This window comes from Halyomorpha halys, unplaced genomic scaffold (genome assembly GCF_000696795.3).
Source record: "Halyomorpha halys isolate HHAL.00 unplaced genomic scaffold, Hhal_1.1 Scaffold1498.1, whole genome shotgun sequence".
Classification (NCBI taxonomy): domain Eukaryota; kingdom Metazoa; phylum Arthropoda; class Insecta; order Hemiptera; family Pentatomidae; genus Halyomorpha; species Halyomorpha halys.
Genome location: NW_027106366.1, coordinates 65,240 through 74,598, shown reverse-complemented (window position 1 = coordinate 74,598; position 9,359 = coordinate 65,240).

The following is a 9,359-nucleotide window of genomic DNA, read 5'->3' as shown; positions in this document are numbered from 1 at the left end:
CTCGATACATAGCATATGCCTGGGTTGCGAAGAAGAAAAAATTAAGAAAGGATTTCTTAATTTTTTCTTAAACTAAGTATTACTCAAAATTTAACAATATTATTACTAATTCAATATTTTATGGCAGTATAGTTTATGTTATATCCCTCTTTTGCTTTTAAACTTAAAATTTTCCAATTTACTCTTATGTTAACTTTATATTAAACCTTATATCATAAGATTATTATATACAGTCTATATAACAATTATTTAGCCTTATTATAACCATACAAAATATACTATTATTATGATATACTAAATATCTTAAATCTTTATAACATATTTACAAAATATACAATACATATATATACAGATATTACCTATAAGACATGTTAGATGCATCTTACCTTAAAATTTTGCTCATTCATTCGTTTGATATTTATAAAATGTACAATATGCTTAACATATATATCTTTAACAATTTACACTCATGTGTGTTACGATATATTCAAACGACCTATGAAAAATTTATACACTAGGTAAACTATTTACACAATATATTATACAGGTCATGGACTCACCCCGTCTGCGGAAATAGTTTGTCTTAAGAAACTGATACCCCAAGTACTGACTTTTCTCGGGATAGCTTCAAACCAAACTCTCGCATTCGCTGGAACGAGCTCCTGAGATGGTCCACGTGGTTCGCTTCTGATTTGCTTAACACCAGCAAGTCATCCATATATACTTGGCTCACCACTTCGTCCAGTCCCCTTAGAAATTCGTCCATCAGCCTTTGGAACGTCACTGGCGTGTTTTTAAGGCCGAATGGCATCCTGGTAAATTCGTAGTCTCCGCGCTCGAATGTAAATACGGTCTTGAGGTGGTCTTTGGGATGCATTTTTATCTGATGATACCCCGCCTTTAAATCTAGGGCGCTAAAAATTTTCGCCATGTGTTTTAGATGTCCTCTTCTGGGGCCCACCTTTCTCCTCCTATCTGACCACACATCAGGGTGTCTCCTTATTTGCCTGCATTTGGTTCAAGATACTTCGTTTGACTCTGCAGACGACCGCTGCATTTAGCGACACTGCGTCATCAATACAGGGCTGGGTGCCATGTTCCCGGAAGGAAGTTGAAATAAACGAAAAACGAGAAAAAAAGTGTCACGAGGATAAGAAAAATATAAAACAAAACAAAAATTTCTTTAAGTGAGAGAGAACCAAAATAAAAAAAAAAAAATTGTCTCCTGTATCTAAAGGTTTCGGCACCAGTTACGTGACGGTGGGCGTAAAACTTTACAAAAAAAAAAGGTACAAGGTACGAGAAACGACAAACTCGAAATCGACTGTTGACAAGACAAACTTTATTTGTCTGTTGATCCTCGTTCTATACATTAAGTTAGTGTTTGCATCGGAGAGATAGGATTAAACCTGTTATTTCCTTCTATCAGACTTAACTTATATATACACATGGGAGCGGGTAGCTCAGTGGTAAGGTATTATACCCTGTACCACTAACTCGAAGGACCCGGGTTTGAATCTGGCTATGGCAGAAAATTATTTTCTGTTTCACTGTAGCCGTGAATCAATGCTCTGGGTTCTGGAGTCTTACGGGATCCACCCTGCCACTTGAAGTGGGTTACCCTTAATTAGGTAAAAATCAGGCAGCCGAGCGTGATTCTAGTAACAGTGGTTCCTTACAAACAATTGCACCCCTGACCCTTCATGAGCTGTAGTGGTACAGATTTCATTTTTAATATATTAATTTATATACGTAGTTTATAACCAACCAATCTATGTTTTGCCGTCGAATAGTATAAACTAAATAGTACCTTAATTTTAATTATCATTGAACTTAACTAAAACAAAGTTTAACAGTTTATCTGTTATTCAATGAAATAATGATAGTTTAAATCATTACTTATACATTAGAGATTTTTTCATCCGCGCTAAAATTAAATTATATACATTCGAAAGTTATGTGGAAAAATCTAATGAACCAATCCCTAAAAAACAAACTTTTATAATTTTTAATGGTCGTAACCCCTAAAAATATAACATAATCTAATGAATGAAATGGATATACTTTTCCTTCAAATAATTTCAATTCTCAAAATAGGTTTCTCAATATTATCTTAATAATCGTTTTGTGAAGTTAGCCAAGTGATAATAGTGAAATAAAACTGCTTCCACGTGAATCAAAATTCAATTAATCATTCTAGATATAAAAATTCTCTTTAGGTCAACGGGGTCATCTGAAACAAAGTTGAAAATTTCATCAGTTCTCTAGTTATTAAACTGACCCAATATTTTACTGGATGTGATTGTTGACTTGTGAACTATTTTATCGGACGATAAACATTAATCTTTTCATATAAAATTTACTCCGTATCAAACAATATATTATAAAAATAAAGTTATTCACTTAGTTTCAATATTTTATATTATAAACCATATATGGGAATAATACATATGACTATGAAATTCCAATAATCAAAGATAGTTTGGAAATAACTGCTTATGATGTGTTTGTAAATTTGTGAAGTATTTATACGAGATTCATCATCTGTCTGGCCATTTCAATTTTAATCTAACCACCGCTCAACGTCCTGCAAAAGGACATAGTTTAAGCACATACGCTTCATTAAACTCGCTTAAATCATATTTTTGAATGGAAATTTTGATATTATTTATGATTTTCGCTTAATTGTTCCTATTTTTTTCCTACACCATGAGAGATCATATTTCAGAAGGTTACGGAGTGGGAGAGGGTAGTTGAGTTGAAAATATCCCTAGCGATTTAGTGTGCTCACCATTTATCACATGCATATTAAATGGCCGCGAAAGCACTTCCCTATGTTCTTCATTTATTCTAATAAACAAGCGGTAACAGATCATACTGAGGATTGAATTAAATGAAAATTCAAATTTTTTTTTTATTCACTCCAACAAGATCATCAAATACAATTCTTGGATTCCAAAATTTAAAAATTTTAATTAGGTCACTAATTAACTAGAAATAAGCTGCTTATTACCAACCAGAAATTTTAAAATTATTATTTCCTTTTAAACATAATTAAATAAAAGATATAAAAGCAGCAAGTTCTCTTCGTTCCATGTTCAAAACTAAACATTCATTAGAAGTAATCAATTAACTCTCAAACTTATCTAACAAAACTACATATTGCCGTTCCATATAAATCAAGTTTTGATGACAATTTAAATATTTATACCGATGATCCATTAAAATTAAAATCCGATGTCAGAACCAGATCGAGGAGCTATGGCAGCTTTTCAATACTGTGATAGAAAATGATTACGGAACTCATAGGAACCTTTTTTTCTATCTGAGCGTATGCATTAGTCCTTCGAACACAAATTTAACCTGCAATACATTATTTGAGCTGCTGAATTCTAGCATATTTGGGAGGGAGCTATATTATTTTGATATAACTAAAACTTTTCTATCCTATATTTCAATATTTTAGTGTATCATTTGGAAACTGAAAAAAAAATTAAACCGATTTAAAAACCTTGTAGACCACTGAAAAGAAATAAATAAGTTTACTTACTAAAGAGTATTAAGTAACATAAATTCCATACCAACCTGAACTGTAAAATATAAACATAGATATATTTTAATGTTGATGCCACGCCACACCACAAGAGGTTATTATAATTTCTTCTCTTAATTTTACACATTATATCCCCATTAACAATTGACTAATGACAACAGGGCTTAAAAAAAAGAAGATTATTCTTAGTAAAAAATTATCATTGGTTACATTTTTTTTTTAATTGTATCATTTCATAAAAAAGGAAATATTTGTTCCTAATATTCTTTGTTTTATCATTGGTATTCCATATTAGAACAACAATTTAAAATATTATTTTCTTCAAAGATCAAAATTTAGAAAAACTTAAAACAACTTAAGGGTTGTGACTGTGCATTGCACCGACATAAAAAAAATTATTGAATTATTTAGTTTCAGTTGTATGTTTCTTTTCAATATAATTTTACAAGTTAAAATACTGCTATATTTTACTTTCTGTATTAATTCTTCTGTACGTACCACTTTGAAGTTAGTTTTTTTTTTTTTTTTTTTTATTCTTTTTAGTAGTTATTTTGTACCGTTTTAAAGTTGGATAATGGCCTATTGAGTGTTCCACTATTGAGAATATTCCTATTGTATTTATTTGAACAAATAAAGTAAACGAATATATTTTAAAACTTACACTGTAAACAAAACTATTATGATTATCGGGAGTGATTAGTTGTTCGTTGAAAAATTACATTTTATGTCTAAAAGTTTTCATTGGATCCTTATGAAATTTTCACGTGACTGTCCCTTTCGTTTAGGAAAAGAATCTTAAAAATTGGTTCAAGGAAGGCGAAGTCATGAATGAATATGTATTATTAAAAAAGTCAAATGGATAACCTTTTTGTTTAAATTTGGTTAAAATCTAAATTCAATTCCGGTTCGATTTACCTTTATTTTTTAGTACTCTTATTTATTAGTTGCCTATTGAGAGGGGGAAATGTCTGTATTTTTAATAAATAAATTTTTCATTTAAATGGTTTCAATTTGTATAGCCTTATTAAATAAAGTTACAATATCTCACATTATAAAATTTAAAATTATATTATTGATACTAAGGACGTAAAATATTCCAAAAACTAATTTTTTGACTTTTTTTTCTTGTTTCTGGATTATCTTTGGAACAACGAAACTGGTCAGCGAAGAAAATGGTCGGTCTTGTTAAAAGTTTTACTTGCTACGTGCCGGGGACTAAGCAAACATTAACTTACAAAGCTGAGCTTAATGGTCGAATCCATCACAAACTTAAATGATACATTACCATTATAAGGTGGTTTTAATGGTTTTTCTTGTTTTGTTTTTGTTTTTTTTAGTTTATATCTGGAATTATACACAAACTTAATGAATTGAAGCAAATATACAACTGAAATTAATGAATTATTTTTTTATTTATCCTGAAAACATTTTAAAAACGAACTTATACTTACCGTTAAATTATTTCTTAACTGAAAATCGGTAGTTTTGGTCAGAGTGTGAACCGTAAACAGGAAGGGAAGGTGAACATTTATATCGCGGGACCAACGCGAAATAAATATTAATTAGCCAAGGTAGGAATTGAATCCACACCAAGGGTTAAATAACAAACATTATGTCTCCCAACGCGAGATGCCATAAGTAGTCCAATTGCTCGTAAGTGGTCCCGAGACCCGGATACTGATTGAATATTTTCACTGAATGAAGATTTTTTTTTCTTCTTCTAGATCTTAATTTTTTTTAAATCTAAATCTTTTTCATAAAAACTTCACCTATTGAATATCCATATTTTTTTTAACTGTTCTCTCACCCGGGATTGTTTTTTCTTTTTTCATCCGGCTTTCTTATCTTTTACTTCGCTTAAATTGTCAGTTTTTTTAACTGACCAAGATGGTCAAGCACAACATCCCGCATTGAGGCAGCCAGTTCTACAGATCCCCGTGGCTCAACCGGCTCCTGGAGTTCCTGCGGCCCCGGTTGTCCCGGCAGTCCCGGCGGCGGTTCCAGCGCTACCCCCGCTACCAGAGACCACTCTCGCGGCTGCTCACGCCAATATGTTGGTTAAAATGAAAGTGAGAGCAGTAACCTCTCAGGATATTAGAAAAGCCATCTCAGACTTGGAGCGGTTCTCAGGCGAAATCGGTTAGTTAAATCACTTTATTAAAGGTGGAGATCGCATCATGGAGAGGTTGGCAGCCAAGGTCTCAGAGGAGTTGCTGGACTAGCATGACGCGATTTCCCTCAAGGCAGCACTCATATGCCGGATCAAGTGTTTTGAACTATATTCAACGAGGAAACAGACGAGGAAACAGCATGGCCAGTAGTGAAGGAAAGATTAAAGAAGCCCTATGGAGGAGGCAGATGGTCCCCGGAGGAAGACATTTTCTACATGCTGCGGGAGAGGAGAAAGCACGGGCGGTCTAACGGACAGTACGCAGCCACGCTGTTAGGACAGTTTAAACTGACCACAGAAAAGATGAGAGAGACTCTTGCAGCGGATGTTGTCAGTTGGAAGATGAATTTCATCGACTCCATAATGAAGGTGCAACTAGCTAAGGAGACGAATAAAAGGGGAGGTTTACAACGGGACCACACTTTCGTGGAATGTGCTCAAGATATGATCGACGCGAGCGCTAGAGAGGAGGATGGAAGGATGGATTTCGATGATGGAGGATGGAACAGAGTACCGTACCGCCGCACAAGGAATCCATCAACACCATGGAAGAGAAGAGAACCCAGAGATGTAAAGTGGTAAAGACAGAGGCACGGGTAGAGAAAGGCGGCCGAACCAGGGCAGAATACGTAACGGAGGAGGGAAAGAAGACAGGAAGTGCAATGCGTGCGGAAAAGTAGGACACCTGGTGGCCCAATGCCCCCACACTAAGTGCTTTGAGTGCGGCAATGAAGGCCACATAGCACGACAGTGATCTTATATGTACAAAAGGGCAAAGACGGGACCAGGGGAACCAATGGAAATAAATTTCCAGCGGATACGGTGGAAAAGACGAGAGGACTATAGACCTAGTGTGTCCTCTAGTGAAACCTCAGAAGCATCAGAAGCCTCAGGAAACGAGGGGAAGGAATAGGAGGACTGAGCAATAAACCGCCAAGCAGTAGATGGCGCCGAGTAAGTGAGGGAAGGAGATCAAGGCAAGAGAGTTGAGGTGGGTGCCAGGAGAGGGGCGACTTCCAACGGATGTTAAGGGAATCAGGAGATTGTTGGGCGCTCTGAATTACTATAGACGATTTGTACCGGCGATGGCCAGGTATCTGGTACCCACCAACAACCTTCTGAAAAAGGGAAATAGGGTGCAGGTGACGCCCGATATGGTGGAAAACATTAGAAAATGCATGGAGGCGCTTCAGAAGGAACCGGTGTTGGTATTCCTGGACTTTGAACGTACATTTATCATCACTACGGACGCAAGTGAGTACGCGTTGGGTGCGGTACTGTCGCAGGACTGCGGTTAACAGATGCTGAGACAAGGTACAGCGCACTTGAGCGAGCTGATTGAACTGTTAGGTATTGTGTGGGCGGTAGAACATTTTCGCCCCTATGTTTTCGGGAGGAAATTCCGGGTACATACAGATCACAGACCGCTTCAATGGGTTGGGAAGCTTGAAGAGTCCTCAGCTGTGGTCACCAGATGGAAGGAACTGCTCAACCAGTACAACATCGTAATCGATGTAGTGCAATAGATGAGGTACAACCACAGACGTCAGGAGAGGCGAGACAGTTTTTGCGAGAATGGACGCCAGGGGAAGAAGAAACACAAAGCACGACGGGTGACGACCATGAGCCATCATTCGAGAACGAAAGCTGCACTGTGGGAAGATCAACGGAGATGGAAGAGCTAGAGGAGGTGGTGAACGATAAATTACACCAAATAATTTGGAAGACAAGAACTTCCGGATCCATGAAGATGGACTTAATATGGGCTACCTATGATATGGGAGGACCTCAATCACCACTATTTGGTCGGCACCGGGTGTCAGGAATGATGAGATCTCCCAAGCGCTGAAAGATGCATCCAAACCGGGGCGTACATACCATCTATACGTCGGGAATGGAGTGGTTTGGAAGAAGATAATACGCCTCTGGATATTGGAGAAAATCGGAATGGATCGAAACTTCGTTCGTTGCCTAATAATGGTGGAAACCGTTTAGGACAGAGATCAACAGAGGGAGGTCACCTTGGCATACCACCAGGGGAAGACCAATCATCGAGGCTTGAATGAGACCTACCAAGCCCTGCGACGGAAATATTTCTGGTGGAATATGCGGAAAACGATTCAGGAGATAATCGGGAACTGTGAGATGTGCCTCAGCACCAAATACGACCGACACCCACCCAAGTCGACACAAGAGGAGACACCGACTGCGAACACACCGTTAGTAGAATTACAAATCGACACATTCACCTGGAGGGGCTACAAGTGGGTTACAGTGATTGACCTGTTTAGCAAAGTGGCCATGGCACATCAGATTCGAGAAATATCGGTATTGGGAGCGCTGCGTTTATGGTTCCATTTCTATGGAGTACCGGAAAGGATATCGTCTGATGCGGGACGGTTTTCGATAACGCCAACGTCAGAGAAGAAATGAAGGCTTTGGAGGTAAGGTGCCATCTAAACACCCCAGGACACCCTAAGAGCAGGGGGGTATAGAGAGGTTCCACGGTTTGTTAAGCGATCACTTGCGGGTGTACCAGCTAGATAAGGGCCTGGAACCAGACGAGGCTATGATAAGAGCTATAGCAGCCTATAACCACTCCGTGCATTCGGTAACGGGATTCGCTCCATTCGAAATTCTGTTTGGACTTAGAGGGCGCAAACGCGATTACAGAAACACGGTAATCGACGGATAGGAGATCGTCGGTAACGGGATGACACTGAAACTAACGTGAAACAAAAAGGTGAGAGATAGAATCGAAAAGGAGAAAGCCAAACGCATGGCGCGACATAACGTGGGTTTACGTGACATTGTGGGGAAAATTGGTATAGGGACAGTGGTTTACCGTAGAGTGAGCTCTAACAGGGGTAAGGAGCCGCAAAGGTATGAGGGGCCATTCAGGGTGATTACAATTATAGAGCATAATATAGTAACAATAGAGAGTATTAAAGAACCAAAAAAACGAAGGACGGTCCAAAAAGAACAACTCAAGTTCCCCATAATGAATAATCAATAGGATCTGGAGTTTTCTCATCTATGTAAAAGTTTTTTTTTTTTGCATGCAAAAGTTTTATCGTTAGTGTTTCTAAGTTTTATGGTGAGAAGAACGGAGTGACAAGTTTTATTAGTTTTCAAATAGTTCAAGTGTTAAGTTTAGTTGATGAAAAGTGTATTTTTTTAGTTTTCGGTTTTTGTGTATAGGTTAGTTTGACTTTAGTTTTTTTTTGTATTTTATTGTGTTTATCTTTTTGGAGTTTATGTGGTATGTACATAAACTGGTAGGGGGGAGTTATGGTTGGACAAGCCCTGTATACAGACTAATCCTAACTCCCGATGTAAATAAACCTCAATAATGTCTATAGCATCACAGAGATAATAAACCAGTACCTTTCTAGTTAGCGTACGGTTTAATTCTGTTCACTTTTTTCCTTTTTCTTCAAGCCTTTCAGTCCAAGTGCTCGTAAGTTATATATAAGTTAAGTATTGGCGAAACCAAAATGTCAAAAATAGAAGAAGGAATAAGACGAAACACGTTTGAACCGCTGTAACATACTGGCTTTATTGGGTTCAGCACATCTTTATAAATACACATGATCAGCTGATCTCCTCAGTCAGCTGACATCGAAGTACCAGCTG